This window comes from Nematolebias whitei, chromosome 17, assembly GCF_014905685.2.
Source record: "Nematolebias whitei isolate Nwh7 chromosome 17, NemWhi1, whole genome shotgun sequence".
In the NCBI taxonomy this organism is placed as follows: Eukaryota; Metazoa; Chordata; class Actinopteri; order Cyprinodontiformes; family Rivulidae; genus Nematolebias; species Nematolebias whitei.
Genome location: NC_056514.1, coordinates 27,804,369 through 27,822,128, shown reverse-complemented (window position 1 = coordinate 27,822,128; position 17,760 = coordinate 27,804,369).

Here is a 17,760-nt window from a genome sequence, read left to right as displayed (position 1 = left end):
CCGCCCCACCTGCCCTTGGAGATTTCCCTCTTCTGAACCATCTATCCTCTTTTCTGTGATCTTCATCTGCATCTTTGGCTTGATCTTGGGCCTTGTCCACATGGAATTTTTCCAAAACAATCTTTTGATTTGTGGTTTCTAAAAATATATTTGTAAACGTGGCACAACTTAGCATGTCTCTTCATTCACATGGAAGTACTGAAATCAGTCCAAAATGTTATAAGTATGCCAGACTTGTATGTGGCACTGTATCGCTGCCAAAATGTACACACAAAAAAAAAAAAAAAAAAAAAAAATGATGGAAGCGTGCACCTGAAGTTCATTTAGCATATCAGTGTAGATCTTAGATCTGTATATACCAGTACTGTTTCTTTTCATTCTTTATATTTTTGCTATATTTGGGTGTAACTGGGACCTTGAGTGCATAATTTCATTCCACCTCATGTACCACATGTGATGTGAATGACAATAAAGATACTTGAACTTGAAAGCTTTTGCACTGGATGTGAAATGTAAATACAAGAAGAGGAAGCCCTCAGGTGAGGTCATGGGTCAGCATAAATTAGCTCAATCCAGTCATAATTTCAGTTTTCTTCAGGCTGAGTCCCTTTGAACTGATTCTGCTGATAAAATATCTAATTTCAGATGATACAGGAGACACACTGAGGAATTGTTCAATCGAACACTCGGTCTGAAACAAACACAAATCAATGTCCAACAAGATCCTTCCACAGCTGTTCTTTTCTACCCGTCTAATCTTAGATCCATGAATAATTCCAGTCCTAACACCTGTGTGGTCTTTTCTGTCAACTCTTGGTGAATCATTAGTCTAACGGAAATGTAAAGAAAACCCATCACCACATTTACAAAGTAAACTCTGCTGAACTGAACTAAATGAGCTTAGTTTACAACTAAATGAATTGGCTGAACTCTCTTATCTACAACAGGTGAGTTATTAATTTGCTCGTAACTTTTCCACAGAACCAGCCTTCAACATGACTGAACTATCACTTCAAGTTTTTAACTTCAGTGGAGGTTCATTTTTCCAACAAGCTGTGGTGAGATTGCAGACATCAGGATGAACACATGGCTGAAGCGGAAGCTGTCTGCTCAATTTTTTTTAAGATGATTTTTGATGTGAAGCCTGCAGAGCTGCAGGATCGTTGCAGTTGTCAAAACTCTGAGCATCTTGACAAACAAGCTGAAGTTACAGAAGCTCAAGATCAATGGAACGTCTCATCTCGGGGCTTCAAAAACTCCATCTCTTTTAAAAATCTGACTTTTTTTATTTCTTGTTTAAAATTTGCTACATCTTCTTTAAATTAAGCTTTTTTTGGTTGTTTCTGTCATGCACAGCCTGCTCGTACTGTAGTGTTGTTGAAGCACACCTGAAAGTATCAGGTTTTTTTAAGGCAGGTATTACCTTGTCAACGAGTTTCATCCTTGTGATCAAAAGATGAGCAGTTACCCAGGGGGAGAGGAGAATGCAGTTATACACAATGAGCTCATTGTAAGAGTGGGATCATAACACAGACTCCCCGCACAGATGCAAAATAGGTTATTGAATCCACCAGCAAACACCGTCAGCCTCAGTTTAAAAAGGAAAATCAAAACAAAAAGATGGCACCAAAAAATGTTTAAGACTGAAATGATAATTAATGTTCATATTTACAGTAAATAATTTAAATCTAACAAGATAAATTGCATTGCCTGAAAAAAATCCAGTGTGAATGCTTATTGCTGAAGAACTGCTGAAATTAACTAAAAACATGCTGCAGTGTAGCTGAAATTGAAGAACAGGCCTAAGTTAGCAGAAGAAAGCAGAAAGAACACATATTTCGTAATGTTTTTATGCTATTAGTGCTTAGTGTATTTTCAGTTCGTATCTTAGACGTTATCATTGTTTTTCTTTTACATTTTATTGTTGTATGTAACTGGGACCCTGTGTACATAATTTCATTCCACCACATGTACCACATGTGGTGCGAACGGTAATAAAGAATCTCTGACTCTGACTCTTACAAAGAAGCTTAAACTACCAGAAGGAAGTGGAAGGAGCTGGAATGAGCTTAAAAAGTAGATATTAGTTGAAAAAAAACGAAATTTAGTACAAAACAGCTAAAATTAGCTGAAAAGCTGAAACTATCAAAAAAAAAAGATGAAAGGAGCTGAAATTAGTAGAAAGTTGAAAGGAGCTGAAATTAGTAGAAAGTTTATTAGTTTGAACGTAGCAGAAATGGCCAAAAATAACTTGGATTTACCTGAAAACAGCTGAAATTAGCTGAAAATGCTCAAATGCTCAAAAAAAGGTAGTTGAAAAGGTAGAACAAGCTAAATTAGCAGAAGAAAGCAGAAAGAACACATCTTTACACAATTAGACAGATAAAGCAGAAATTAGCAATGAAAAGTGGATATTATCTGAAAAAAGACCAAATTAGCAACAATAAAACAGCTGAAAAGTAGCTAAAATTTTCTAAAAGAAGCTTAAATTTCCAGACGGAAGTGGAGAGAGCACATTTTTGTTGAATTAGGCTGAGAAAAATTTAAATGAGTGCAAAAAAATGTGGAGTTAGGTGAAAAGCTAAAATTAGCATAAAAACAGCTAAATATTACCTGAAATAGTAGAACAAGTTGAAACTTGCAGAAATAAGCTGAAAGGAGAATAACAAGCTGAAATCAGCAGCAATAAGTTAGAAGAAGCACAAAAATGTTGTAGTTAGCAGAAAGAATATAAAAGGAGCACAAGATCTGCAAAAACAACTGAAATTAGCTGAAAGTAGCTGACAAAAAGTTTTTTAAAAAAAAAGCTAAATATTTCAAAAAGCTAAAGTTGCACAAATACCAACAGTCCTAGCACCCTTCTCCTGAATGAGCTGAACGTTTTGATTTATGATTTGTTGAAATAGCACAAAAATTGTGGAACGTCAATTTTTATAGATACTGACCTAAAGTTTGGTGTAGTTTTAGCTGAGACCGATTCCCATCGCACATTCTGAGCACTAACAGATTACACAAGATCTGTGTTTGAAATTTTGCATCAAGTAATCGAAGTCAACGTCATTTGTCTGTTAGCAAAATATCTCATGAACCACTGGGTAGATGTAATGAAATGTTCATGTAATGATCATTGGATTACATCTACAGTAGACCCAACCAAATTAAAGATATTTGCCACATCCAGCTGACCTTATAAACACTAAAATAGCTATAATTCAGTCAGTTTTACAGATAGTGGTAAAATTTGGCATGTTTATAGCTGAGAGTTATTCATAACACATACTCAAGGTGCTTCTCATTGCATGACAGTTTTGCTTAAAATATTTTGCTTTAAGTGTTGGAACCAACCTTTTTTGTCTGTTAGCAAAATATTTCAAACTAGAAAATTAATTTCAAAGAATTGTTCATACATCTATAATTGATTAATTATTACAACCCATTTAATTCAGGACATTTGTTAAGGCCAACTGACAATGGAAAACACAAATAGCTTTATTACAGTAATTTTTACAGATATGCTAAACCTTGGTTTGGTTATAACTGAGTGTAACATACACTGAGCTTAATATCTCAAAATATTATACCTGGATTATGTGTTATCAAAATGGCTACAACTCTTATTTTTCAACATAAGATGAGCTCAGTCTAAAACTCTGGTGGACTTCCTGTGGATTCTGGATAAATAACATGTGGAGCAGATTTTTAAAAATAAATGCTTTTTTGGTTTCCTTAAAAAAAATTACATTTTCTTAATGCTTTCCCTCATTTCATTAATCTGAGCTATTGAAGCTACTGTCCTTAATTACAGCAGGCACAGACGAGGATCCTGCCATTAAACATGTCGGATAATGGCAGATTTCAACACATTTTGTCTGCGGCCTCATTTCAAACCTTCCCATAAGAAAATATTCCTGAAGAGATTTTGCATAGAGCAAGAAGAACCTGCTTCTTTTAGTCGGGCAGATTCCACGGGGAAACATATGGCTCAGACAGGATGAGAGACAATCACTGTTGATGCATGTCCAGACAACGATAAGCTTAAAGACTAAAATAGGTGTACGTACAATGATGAAAATTAAACCATATTTGCTTGAATCTATGGTCCGTGTCTCCACATGCCTCTAAAATATGGCATGCAAGAGAAATGAGAAGCCTCTGACTGACCTCTGGCTGTCTCATAAGGCCCAATCTGTGCTTTTGATGTAAGAGCGGGCTGCGTGTTCAGCGTGCTGGAAAACAGAGGATCTCACATTTTCATTAAGCTCTGTACGCCATTTGTCTTTCCAGGAAACTCTGGCACATTTCCAGGCTGTCATGGAAAACACAGTATGGATATATTAATGTAATAAATTCCCTCTCCAAGCTCATCGCGTATTCATGTACACAGATTCAGAGTTCTCAGTGACTGGAAAAGTAATGCAGTGGTTAAAAATAAGGGGGAAGGATTGCTTATGTTCATCAGTATTTACTGTCTTATTCTATTGTAAGTGACCCAATTATATATATATAAAAAAAAAAAAGCTTTAAGTCTCATGTCATCTAGTTTGTAATGTTTGCCAGCAGTAATGCATATTTCTGTTTGGTTTAGATGGGTGATTATCTTTGAGAGTTGATTAGAAAAAAATTGCTTTTTAAAAGGCGGAACACCATTTAATGAAAATTAACATGTGCACAACAGTATCATTTAATAGAACTAGTTCTCAGATTTCTCTGTTTGTCAAACTATTCCAAATTGTTGTTTGTCTTGCTCTGACCCCTGTTCATTTAGAGCAGTTATTTCCAAAAGAATAGTTTGGAATTTTTATTTGTACTGCAAAGTACAACACAAAGTTTTAAATAGCTATTCATGTGAATGTAACATGATGTTTGGTAAGAACCCAAACATGGACTGATGACAAGGACTCAAATGTAGAAAAGGTAAATGTTTTTATTTACAAGTGAAGAAGGGAATTGTTGAGGTAAGATAAATAAGGTAGAGGTGAGTATTGGTAGGAATTGAGGGCCAATGATTTGTAATCTTAGTATTAGAGATCTTATGGTAATTTATTTGTTTGCAGGTGGAGAGAGGGGAAATCCAGTGGATCCTAGGAGTGGTAGCTTGTTTGATCCAAGAGGTAAATTGTGTTGGAGAGATAAAGAGGGTGATGGTGGTATGAAGTTCATCCAGACTAATATTTGGTTTGCAGGAGCAGAGATGTTGACTGGCGAAATCACAAGAGACAGAGAGGACTTGGCAGGACATGGAGGAGCAAGGCTTGAAAACACAATGAGCAAATTCATACGGTTAGGTTTCTCAGGTAGGGATATGTTTACCGACTGTCGGTCAATTTATCATAAGGTACGGTACCGGTATATTAATGTTCCACTGTCGGATGCATCATTGCCAAGTGCTTAAGTACTGTGCAGGGTAGTTGACCGGATCAGGTGCAGGTGTGGAATGGTAGATGAATTGGATCATTGTCAGTTGTGGAGAAAGTGATTTTTCTTCTTTCTCTTTCGGCTTTTCCCTCCTTCAGGGGTCGCAACAGTGAGTCATCCTTCTCCATCTCACTCTGTCCTCTACATCCTCTGTCCGCACTCCAACTACTTCCATGTTCTTTCTAACTGCATACATATATCTCCTCTTTGACCTTCCTCTTTGTCTTTTTCCTGGCAGCTGCATTTCTATTATTCTACCAATATACCCACTGTCCCTCCTCCGGACATGTCCAAACCGTCTCAGTCTGGTCTCTCTAACTTCATCTCCCAGTTGTTCAACCTGTGCTGTGCCTCTTGGTTATCTCACTCCTAATCTTATTCATCCTTGTCACTCCTAAGGAGAACCTCAACATCTTCATTTCTACCACTTCCAGTTTTTTCTCCTGTCTTTTTGTCAATGCCACTGTCTACTGACCATAAAACATAGCTGGTCTCAGAAGAGTCTTGTAAACTTTTTTCTTTGACCTTTGCCGACCCTTTTGTCACAAATCACTCCTGAAACTTTTCCCTATCCACTCCATCCTGCCTGGACTCTCTTTTTCACCTCTTTATTACACTCCCCATTTTCCTGGACAGTGAACCCCAAGTACTTGAAGTCCTGCACCTTTGTGACATCTGCTCCTTGTAGCCTCACTGTTCCACCAGCCTCCCTGTCATTCACACACATACACTGCCTTACTATGGTTGACTTTCATTCCTCTTCTTTCAAGTGCATACCTCCACCTTTCCAAGTTCTCTTCCACCTGGTCCCTGTTCTCACCACAGATCACAATGTCATCTGCAAGCATCATAGTCCACGGGGATTCTTGCCTGACTTATCTGTTAGTCGGTCCATCACCAGAGCAAACAAGAAGGGGCTCAGAGCTGATCCTTGATGCAATCCCACCTCCACCTTGAAGTTATCTCACCACATCTCACCACTGTTCTGCTGTCCTCATACATGTCCTTTACCAGTCTAACATACTTCTTTGCTACTCCAGATTTCCTCATGCAATACCATACCTCCTCCCATGGCACCCTATCATATGCTTTTTCTAAATCCACAAAGACACAATGGAGTTTTTTCTGACCCTCTCTGTACTTCTCCATCAACATCCTCAAAGAAAAGATAGCATCTGTGGTGCTGTTTCTTGGCATGAAACCATACTGCTGCTCACAAATCGTCACCTCTCATCCAAGTCTAGCTTCCATAACTCTGTCCGTGATCTTCATCATGTGGCTCAATAACTTAATTCCCCTGTAGTTGCTACAACTTTGTACATCAGCCTTGTTATTAAAAATGGGCACCAGCACACTTCTTCTCCATTACTTGGGCATTTTCTCATCATCAAATATGCTATTGAATATTTGAGTCAAAAACCTCACTGCCATCTCTCCAAGACATTTCCAAACCTCCACTTGTATGTCATCAGGTCATACTGTCTTCACTTTCTTCATTCTTTTCAGAGCTTTCTGGACTTCACCCTCACTAATCTTTCCCACTTTCTGGTCCACAGTTTATATGACCTCTACTCTTCTCTTTCATTCTCTTCATTCAATAGCTCCTCAAAGTACTCTTTGAGTACTTCCATCTTCTCATCACACTCTCCTCAATTGTTAGAACATTACCATCCCCATCATTAACAAGCCTAACCTGCTGCACATTCTTTCTAGCCTGATCCCTCTGCCTTGCCAATCGGTACAAGTCCTTCTCTCCTTCTTTAGTCTTCTTTAGCCTCCCATACAACTTAACTTATGCCTTCTGCTTTGCCTTTGCCACCTCCATCTTTACTCTACATGGAGACATGTGGAGAAAGTGATTATGACAGGAAAACCTAGGAATCCATCAGAATGTATTTTATTGACTGTTTAGTAAATGTGGGGTTTCAGAAATTTGGCCTTAGATCTGATTGGACATCACACTTCACATAACATATCCATTTTTAAGACATTTGGCTGTTTGTAAAATATAAAATGGCAGTTGAATGGTTGGGACACAGAGGAAAACCATTGTCAGAGATGCTTTTGAAAGCAAATCACTTTCAAATGAACCAAATGTCCTGTCCAAACTGAACAGGTGGGTATAAAGCATTCAGCTATGGCTGGCAATTGTATTGGTTAAATTTTAATCATCATAATTTAAAAATAATGTCCATGCTTTGAAGTAGCTTAACATCATCTGGATAAGAGAGACATTTTGAGTTGATCCAGTGTTTTCATTTAGCCTGCATACTATAAATATGGATGCAGACAGTCCACATGTCACCTTTGAGCATGTTATATCTTGGGCAGCATAGTTTAAAACAAGTGGCAAGTGTCATGTGCTGAACTGGCAGTATCTCATATCATTTATCTGCCTTTTGATTTATGTAGCCACTACACTGCTGCACTCTGCTTCTTATCTTTTATCAAAGGCAGATCACAGACTTCCAACTGGCTGAACATCCCCATCAGTTCAAATAATCTCAAGATACTCATCAACATATTTTTACAGAGATCACAGCTATTTGCTTGTGCACTTTACACAGAATGCCCCACCTGATTTCCACCCCTAAATATCATTTTGCTGCATATTATTAGTCTATCTCAGGGTATTTGTTTCAGTGATGCCAAAACAATAGTGTTTTTCCTATTAGAATAAATCAGTTGTGCATTCCTCTGGGATCACAGAATATGCATGAGGTGGCATTTAGGCTGCCAGCCACATTTGAATTTTGCGCTGAATAAAACTGAAAATAGATCTGAATCTCTCATACTATTGTCACTGAAAAATACATAATTGTTTTTAAAATGTTTTAATATTTAATACTGGCAGTCTACACAGGTCTTTCAGAGCCACAATTATACATCTAATAGGTTTTATCTTTATCTCAATCTAGTGTATTGAATCAGTTTTGGTTTGTTTGGTTTTTTTTAAGGTTATTTTAGTGGAGCTTGTTCTTATTTTTGTATTTTCATCACGAGATACCATCTATTGTCTCTGCTTCCATCTTCCCACTCACCTGTCTCTCATTTGTAATCAGCACACATGTTGTCCTTTACTACTGATCACTCCTCAGTTTATCTCCTACCCGTTTTCCTATGTCAGAGCTTCCTGTTATCCCATTTTGTTGCCGTTTTCACTTTGGTTTAAGTTTATTAAAGTTATTCTTTGTAAGGAAATTTGTAGTTATGCTTCATGATTTTCCTCTTGCAAGTCTGCATTTGGGTATTTTTGCAACACAACTAACCTCCTCATCATGGCATTTACATTTCATCCCCCCTTCTGCTGTCACTGCAAAAACACATTAGATCACAATGTGTACTAATGACACACACTATCCTAACTTAGTTTTCTATAACATTACAATGTTTTGGTTGTTTAATAGATTTATGTATTTTAAGTTTCAGTTCTTTTGTTTTATTCCTCTCTGATGTTTACTTGCTGTATTTTTCCTTGTGTTAAGTTGTCCAGTGTTTGATCATCTTCAGTACTTTTCCACAATTAGCCTCTTCTCCTACCACACACACCTGTTCCCCATTCTGATTAGTCCCAGCTGCAGCATCTTACCTTCTAAGTTCCATTCTTTTAATTCCCTCAGTTTTCATTCAGCTTCAGTCTGCCATTGTGTGCTCCATGACTATCTGGTTCTCCTCAGTGTCTCCTTGAGTTGCAATTTGTTCATTAGTTATTCTGCTGCCACAATAGCTTTTTCTTTTGTATTATACTTACTATCATTACAACTTTTTAGTGGGTTTTTTTTTTGTTTGTTTTTTTTGCAATTCAGACCTCAATAAAACTGGACACAAGGCTGAAGTAAAGCCATTTTATCTGTCAAAATCCAAAGCTTGCCATGTTTTGATTTGAATATGTGTACATGTATATCATCTATGATTAAGAAAACAATACTTAACACACATCATTCATAACCAAAAGTCTAGCCTATAATTTGCAATGAGCAAAATCAGTCTAGTCATGTATTGTTGCCAACAATTTCAGTTGATTACATTCAAACTTTGAATTTTGAACTCGTCGCAAAATTTTGTCACCCACCAGATAATGAGTCAGTGATATAATCTCCAGCTGTTAACAGTCAGAGGGAGAACTATGACATAAAGGATGTCATGTCAAAGCAATTAGGTAAACTTTTTTCTTCTGAAATAAAAACAACAAGGACTGAAAGCTGCGAGGATGAGATTTGACAGTAGAGTCATTTTGTGGGGAATAGATTGTGCAGGGGAGGGTGTTAAAGAGAAGGTTGGGGTTGAGATCAGATGCAAATGAGCTGTGCCAAGATATTTCGAACTCCAACAGGAGAATTTCTGTAACTGTCACGGTTTGTGTTTTGTGCATTTAGATTTTCTGTGGTTCTTGTTTTTGTGTTGCTGGTGTTTTAGTTTCCCGTCATTTCTCATTTCACCCTCAGTCAGCCTGTCACCTTCACCTGCCCCTAATCATTAATCCCCCCATTTGTCCTTCGTGTCTCTTTAAATGCAGAGTCATTTTGTTTGTCTCTCATGCGTCTGTTGTGTCTTAATTGCCACTCGTGTTTGTTCAAGTCCCTTCTGAGTATTCGCTTGTGAGGATGTTTCGCTGCCTCGTTTGTTTAGCCTTTTGTTTAATAAATTAGGTATTTTTATTTTCAAGCATTTTGGAGATTTGGTTTTTGCATTTGTGTTCTCATTTTTTAGTAATTGATCATAACTGTAATTGATCATAATTGTTGAATTTATTTGTGTACAAAGATGTTGATTATTTGTTGTTTTCTAACACAATTTTACAAAAACTCAGATGAAATTATTTCACATCGACTCCCATGCAAAATGTAGAAATTGTGTTAAATGTATTAAATATTACAAAACATTGGAAAATTGCATATTTAGACAGTTATTATGGCTTTAAGTAGCTGCTAAGAAAAGTTTACCAAAGAATACCAAAAATTGTCAGCAATAAGGATTTAAACTAATTTGAAACAAAATTATAAACATCTTACACAAACGCACAAAATGAAAAGATTTTTTTTTTTCTTCCTAGAAACTAATTGAGAATCCAGGACCTGCCAAAATAAACTACATGATGAATGAGATGAAGCTCTTCATCCTGTTGGGATCACTGTGTGGAAAAGCTGAGATATCTATAAGTGGAGCATCCTTCTTGCAGTTCTGCAGCGCCAACAACTGCTTCTTGCCACAAACAGGAAAGTGAGATATTATCACTGCCTCATGGCCAAAACTAAAAACACTTTAAACTACAGGGAAGAAGGATTTAGTTGAAGTTGGCTCCTATGCCTGGACTGTCTCATCTCAGCTTCTTCCTTCTTAGCAACTAAAGCTCTTCCACAGCACTTGCCAGTCATCTTGATGAGCCATCTATCATGATGAAGTGTGTTGCCTCGGGCTTAACTCGCTGCTATCTGTAAAGCCAGCTTGGGAATACCCATAAGCAAGATGCAAGACAAGAAAATCTGGCTTCTGTGGTCCATTTGAAAGGACTCCATATTGTATATCTCTTCATTCCAGTCTCATTATATTGATTTTACATTAGACTGGAAATAATGTTGATATTTTTCAACAGTGTAATTGCATCAATCCCAAGCTGTGATAGCTGCAGAAGATTTTCGTATTAGAACCAGCTCATGCGGAACTGTTGAATTCACTGAAGAGCAACTTTCACAAGAATTTTCTGTAACCTGTCGATAAAAACTGAAAGGAAAGGCAGAAAACAACCAATTCAGCAGTAGCCGTGTTCCCACTGAGCAGTTACAAAACCTGGTAGGAGCAAATGATGGACATTGTTGAAGTTGCATTAATTGCTGTATAATTAAGTAGGCTTAAATAAAGTATAAATACAGCCCTACTATATATGCACAGTGGACACAGTATAAAAGGTGAAATGTTACACTCACACACACACAACAGTCTCAGACAGATTTAAAAAATATAAAGTGTAAAATTATGTTTGCTATCCTATAATTATGCTGTAAATAAAACATCTCAGGATATTTTCAGCCGGGCATGATTCGATTTATATTTATAGGACATTTTAAGAGATAATAATGGCGTCAGAAGGATGGTAAATTATGGAAGTTTCATGTTGCTTAAATATTTTTAAGTTTAATCAGATCACAAAAATAAAAAAGAAAAGAAGATGGCCACAAAAAGAAGAAGGCCATCTGCATCATGAAGGACCCCACCCAGCACACACTTTTTGCCCCGCTCCCCTCAGGCAGGAGGTTGAGGAGCATTAAGTGTAGAACCACTAGACTGAGGAACAGCTTCTACCCTGAAAATGTTACTCATGAATCCCTAACCAGGATTATTACTGTGGAGAAGAAAAAAAAATCACTGTAATGCAACTTTGATTGTTATGTGCTGCTGATTATCCATGCTGCTGATCTCATGCTGCTGATTATTTCATGCTACTGTATTAATTCATTCATACTCATCCACCCACAAAGACTCATGTTTGTGCTGCTGTTAGGTGTATTGTTTGCACTTTTAGTGATTAGCATATGTCTTAGATCTTTTAGCGTACAGTTTGGCATTCGTTTAGCGTACATCTTAGTTTATATCTTAGATCCTTATTTATTGTTGTTGTTTTTACACTTTATATTTTTCTATTGTTAGATGTAACTGGGACCCTGTGTACACAATTTCATTCCACCTTATGTACCACATGTGATGTGAATGACAATGAAGAACCTTTACCAAAATGCATTAGTCAACCTAAAACTTCAGGTAATGGCTAATTGATGAGGGTTACACAATAAGAATACATGAGATTAGCCTAACTATGTTGCGTGACTACATTCATATCATTTGTGACTTGTCTGAATTATTTTGTTTTTCACTTGTAAGTTAAATTCCAGGCTTTTTTGTTTTTTTGTTAAAGTAGTCCCAAATTAAGGAACAGTCAGGGCTCCAATAGCTGAAGCCAAAGTTTTAAACAAAGATCTGGCATAATCTGTTAGCGCTCACAGTATGTGTTGAAGATGACTCTCTGCTACTACCACACCACATTATGTACCCCAATATCTGTAGAATGGACTGAGTAAAAGACATGTTTTGTCTTATATGGTTTATATTTTTCCGAGAGGTTTCCTATCATTTGATCAGTGGTTCGCATATTTGCAAACAGAGAAATAGACATTCATATGCTCCAACACACCTTTTAATGGTGGCAGTAATCATAATTAGACAAGCTAAACATAATGTTAGCATATGTCTGTCTGTCAACTTTTGATTACTGCTTACCTCTACATTTGTTTATTTTTGTAAAATATTTAGTTAGTTAAAAACATGCAACTAGAAATATACACATGTACACTGCTTATCACAAACTGCACGCAAATCTGTAAAAAAATAAATAAATAAAAAATGTCATGGTTGGCTGGAGGTTTGAACCCAGACCACAGAATATGACGACCTCAAACAGAAAAGTTCTTTACTTTCAAAGACAAGAACAAAAAGGCTGATGTAGCAGCAAATAAAGTCTAAAACTTCAAAGAGAATCAAAAGGAGGCACAGGGAGAACCAGACCTGGCAGAAAAGCCAAATAATGCTCAAGTGGAGAGCAACGAGAAACAGAGGGAGGTGTTTTCAGCTGAGACTGATGAGAATAGGAAACAGGTGTGGTGGGCGTGGCAGGACTGAGAAACAGAGACTGACTGTATAAAAGTACTGGGAGAAATGTGTGGTGGCAGAGAAACACATGGGAACAAAAACTAAACACACGGGGACAAAACAATGAACCAAAGGAATAGAAGACAGCACAAACCTGAAAATACAAAAACTGTCACAAAACAAGCAAAAAGTACAAATTTTGTCAAAAATGCAAAGTAACAAGGTGTTGGGCTAAAAACAAAAGCTGCTTATTTAAATTCTGTAAAACACACCACATTATGGTTGAAATAGCCCAAATAGACTTATTATTACATGCAAACTACATGCAATCATATAGCACTTTGCTGCTGTCTCAACTCTCATCATTCCCACATCAGTTAAGGCTCAGTCAAAGCTACCAATGAGATTAATTCAATTCTGAATTATCTGGTTAACTTGTAGGAAACTATTTCAGAGGTCAGGGTACAAGTGTCCATGAAGACCAAGACTACCAGCAAAAAGAAAAGTTAGAAAAAAGGCAACTGAGTATTTTCTTGGTTATGTAAAATTTGTAGCAATTGGAGGAAAAAAGCCATGTAACTCGGTTTAGGTGTTGCTGGGAAAAGTGGAAAGACCCTGAGGAGTGAGAAAAGTGAATCAAAGAGGCTTTTACTCCAATGTTCCTTCATGAATGCGGAGCAGAACAGCTGAAGCAGCAACACAAAAGACACAGTCGAGCCACAAAAAAAATAAAATAAAATAGCAGATTTCAATTAGTATTCATGACATTACAAACACCTAATAATTTTTTTGCAGCAAATGGTCAGTTAAGCTAACTTGATGTTGTTGGAGGTTTTTTCCCCACTTTTTGCTGATAAAAGTAATTTGTAAGATAATTTCATAGACTGACCACACATGAGACTTTAACTTAAAAATATTAAAAGTGACTCAAAATTTGCATTTTTTATTTTTTTATCAAGTCAAGGTTCTTTATAGTCATTCTCATCACGTGTGGTACATGTGATGAAACAAAATTGTGTACACTACATCCAGCAAAAGTATAAATTGTAAAGAAAAACAGTAATAAGATCTAAGATATGAACTCAGAATACACATACGTAAGCACTAGTAGTACAAAAACAATACGGCGAACATCCTGATGCATGCTCAATAATCCAGGTAGAAAAATCTAAAAAAAGTTAAATCTGGTCCTCTGGACATTCAAAAAAAACAAAACAAAGCAAAACAACAAAAAATGTAGAAACGTTTCGTCTCTCGTCCGAGAGACTTCTTCAGTCTGAGGTGCTGTTTTCAGCTCAGTCTCTTAAATAGCACCTTCTCAGAGTGGATCAACCAGTTTTGCTGCTGACAACCAAAACCAGCTGATCACATGCTCAAGAAGGACCATCAGCCTAACAATGGATCATTAGCACACTGATGGCTGTTCACTGTTCACAGAGGGCTGAGTGATACTAGCAATCACAGCATTGTAAGAGGGGGACAATTGAACACGTAGGCCTCCACCCCTGTTTAATGATGGACGGTTTCTTTTCACAAAAATGGCCTCCTTTACTCCTCTCTCAAACCATCGTTCCTCTCTGTCCAGGATGTGAACATCTTCATCCCTGAAAGAGTGACCACTGGCCTGGAGATGAGTGTAGACTGCAGAGTCCTGGCCTGATGATGTTGATCTTCTGTGCTGGGCCATCCTTTTGGCCAGTGGCTGTTTTGTTTCCCCGATGTAAGATTGATCACAGCCCTCCTGACACTGAACAGCATACACAACATTACTCTGTTTGTGCCGGGGGACTGGATCTTTGGGATGAACCAGTCTTTGCCGTAATGTATTTTGGGGTTTAAAAGCCACTGGGACGTTATGTTTAGAAAATAAACGTCTCAGTTTCTCTGATACTCCCTCAACATATGGAATGACCACTGGTCTGGGTCTGGGTTCCTCCTTTTCACCTGTTGGCTGACTGGAGTCCTGTTTGGGTTTCTTCTCTGCTTTCAGGAAGGCCCAGTTAGGATATCCACATTGCTCTAGAGCCTGTCTTGTGTGGGATTTCTCCTTCTGCCTGGCTCCTGAGCTAGTGGGGACGCTGTCTGCTCTGTGATACAGAGTCCTGATGACTCCTAACTTGTGCTCCAAAGGGTGATGGGAGTCAAACTGCAAATACTGGTCTGTGTGGGTGGGTTTGCAAACAGACAGCAGTTTTTAACATTAGAACTGGAGGACAGATTAATGCCAGGAGGGAGAAAGACTGAAAAAAATCATTCATAAGGTGCTCAGGTCCAAAAACCAAAACCTCAGTCTTGTCTGTGTTCAAAGGGAGAAAATTAAGGGTCATCCAGGTTTTTATGTCTTTAAGACATGCTTGTAGTCTAAGTAACTGATTTGATTAATTGGATTTTATGGACAAATATAATTGTGTATCATCAGCATAACAATGCAAATGTTTCCCATGCTGTTTAATAACTTTACCTAATGGAAGCATATAAAAAGTAAGGAGTATTGGTCCAAGCACTGGGCCCTGAGGAACTCCATGACTAACTTTGGTGTATGAAGAAGATTTATTATTTACATTTACAAATTGGAATCTACAAGATAGATATGATTTAAACCATTTTAGAGCTGTTTCTGTAATCCCAATATCATATTCAAGCCTCTGTAGTAAAATATGATCAACTGTATCAAATGCAGCACTGAGGTCTAACAGGACCAGTATAGACACAAGTACATTGTCTGAGGCCATGAGAATATTATTAGTGACTTTTACTAGTGCTGTTTCTGTGCTATGATGAGCTCTAAAGCCTGACTGAAACTCTTCAAACAGATTATTTTTTGTTGGTGTTCACGCCAATCAAGTGGCATTACAGTGATTTTTTTTTTCAGTGATTATCCTAGTTAGGGATTCATGAGTTTAACAGCTTCAGGGTAGAAGGTGTTCCTCAGTCTAGTGGTTCTGCACTTAATGCTAGGTCTAGGTCTGGGTTCCTCCTTTTCACCTAATGGCTGGCTGGAGTCCTGTTTAGGCCTTCCTGAAAACGGAGAAGAAACCCAAACAAGAGTGCTGTACTTCAGTTAAATTTGTTGAGAATGATTTATATATGCAGACAAGAAGCTGAATATTCAAAATAGTAGCTAAATACAAAAACCATTATAACTAAATAAAAGATAAAAGTTGTAAAATTGTAACTAAAAGCTAAAAAAATAAAAATTTAATTAAAAAGCTAGCTAAATATTTAAATTAACAAATTGAAATCTAAAAGCTTAAATCAGATAATCATTTAACTGTAGCGAAAAGACAAAATACTGAATCCATACGTAAAATATAAAATTTGCTAAAGCTACAAGCTACTTGTAGCAAAAGAGGAGCTAAAATCTAAATCAGCAAAACTGTAATTAAAGCTAAAACTAGCAAAACTATAGCTAAAAACAAAACTGAGCAAAAGAGTGGCAAGAAGCTGAATACATTAAAAAGTAGTAAACAAAAACTAAAGGCTAAAATTCTTAGAATTGATGCTATGCTAAATTTTGAAAACCAGAACATAAAGCTAAAAATCCAAAAACTGTTGAAAGAATTGAAAATTAGTTTAAATGTAGCTAAAATAAAAAAAATATGAACAGAAGAGATCTCAGTGTATTTCAATGGGACACTGTTGTTAAAAAAGAAAAATGATTCAAAATGCATAAAAGTCACAAATGCAAAAAGGCAGCAAACCAGTCCCTATTGGCAAAATGTTTTTTTTAAATAAATGAATAGATAAAACAGCACAAAGTATGCAGTAGTTTGATTGCAGAAAACTCCTGTACATAAATTATAAACAGGAAAACAATAGTGTGAATGCTGAATCAGCATTTATGCAAATAAATTGAGAGTCCTACATTTTAAACTTGTAAAAGAACAGGGATAAATTCCAGCTCTGCTCATACATTCAGCTGTTGGTGCATTTGCAGAATGAAAATGCTTTTTATTGAGTTTTCTGTCCGTTTTCTTTATTGCTCATCGTCAATTCCTAGTTTATTATATTGTCATCCCAAGTTTTATTGTAATAATTATATAAAATCCCCATAATAACTGTAATGCATACAGTATTTACAGAAAACATTGAAGAAAAACACCAAACAAAATCTAAAAACTGAAAAAAAAATGTATTTTTACAAAGAGGCGAGAACTAAGCAGCAAGTCTGATCCCACTATACTTTTTTCTTTTCTTTTGATGAAAAAAGCCTCACCTTGAGAATGAGATGTGCACATTATGCTGTGAAGTGTAAGTTGAGACGGTGCTCCTGTTTTCACACTCCCTCTGGAAACTGTCTCGTCTCAAACAGCCGTATTTGTATTCTTTTACCTTTGGTTCATTCATTTTGTTCTTTACTTTGCAGCGCAGTGCTGATCAAAATTAGCTTCTGATTGGTGACATTTCCTGGTGGGGCACGATAATAATAATGACGTGATGATGAAAATGTATTTTACACGTGGTCATTTATCAGACAGGAATGCAGTGATAGATTGATGGATTAGTATTCGACAGGCTGTAAATCCAAGCATTGATGTGATTCAGCTAAAATCTCACTTTAGCAGCTAAAACTTTGTGCAAAATGTGCTGCAGCCTAAAGCCATGATCATTTTTTTCTAATTAACATCCCCTCCTTATATGGAGACATCTAAAAAAAAAATTATATATATATATATATATATATATATTATATATATATATATA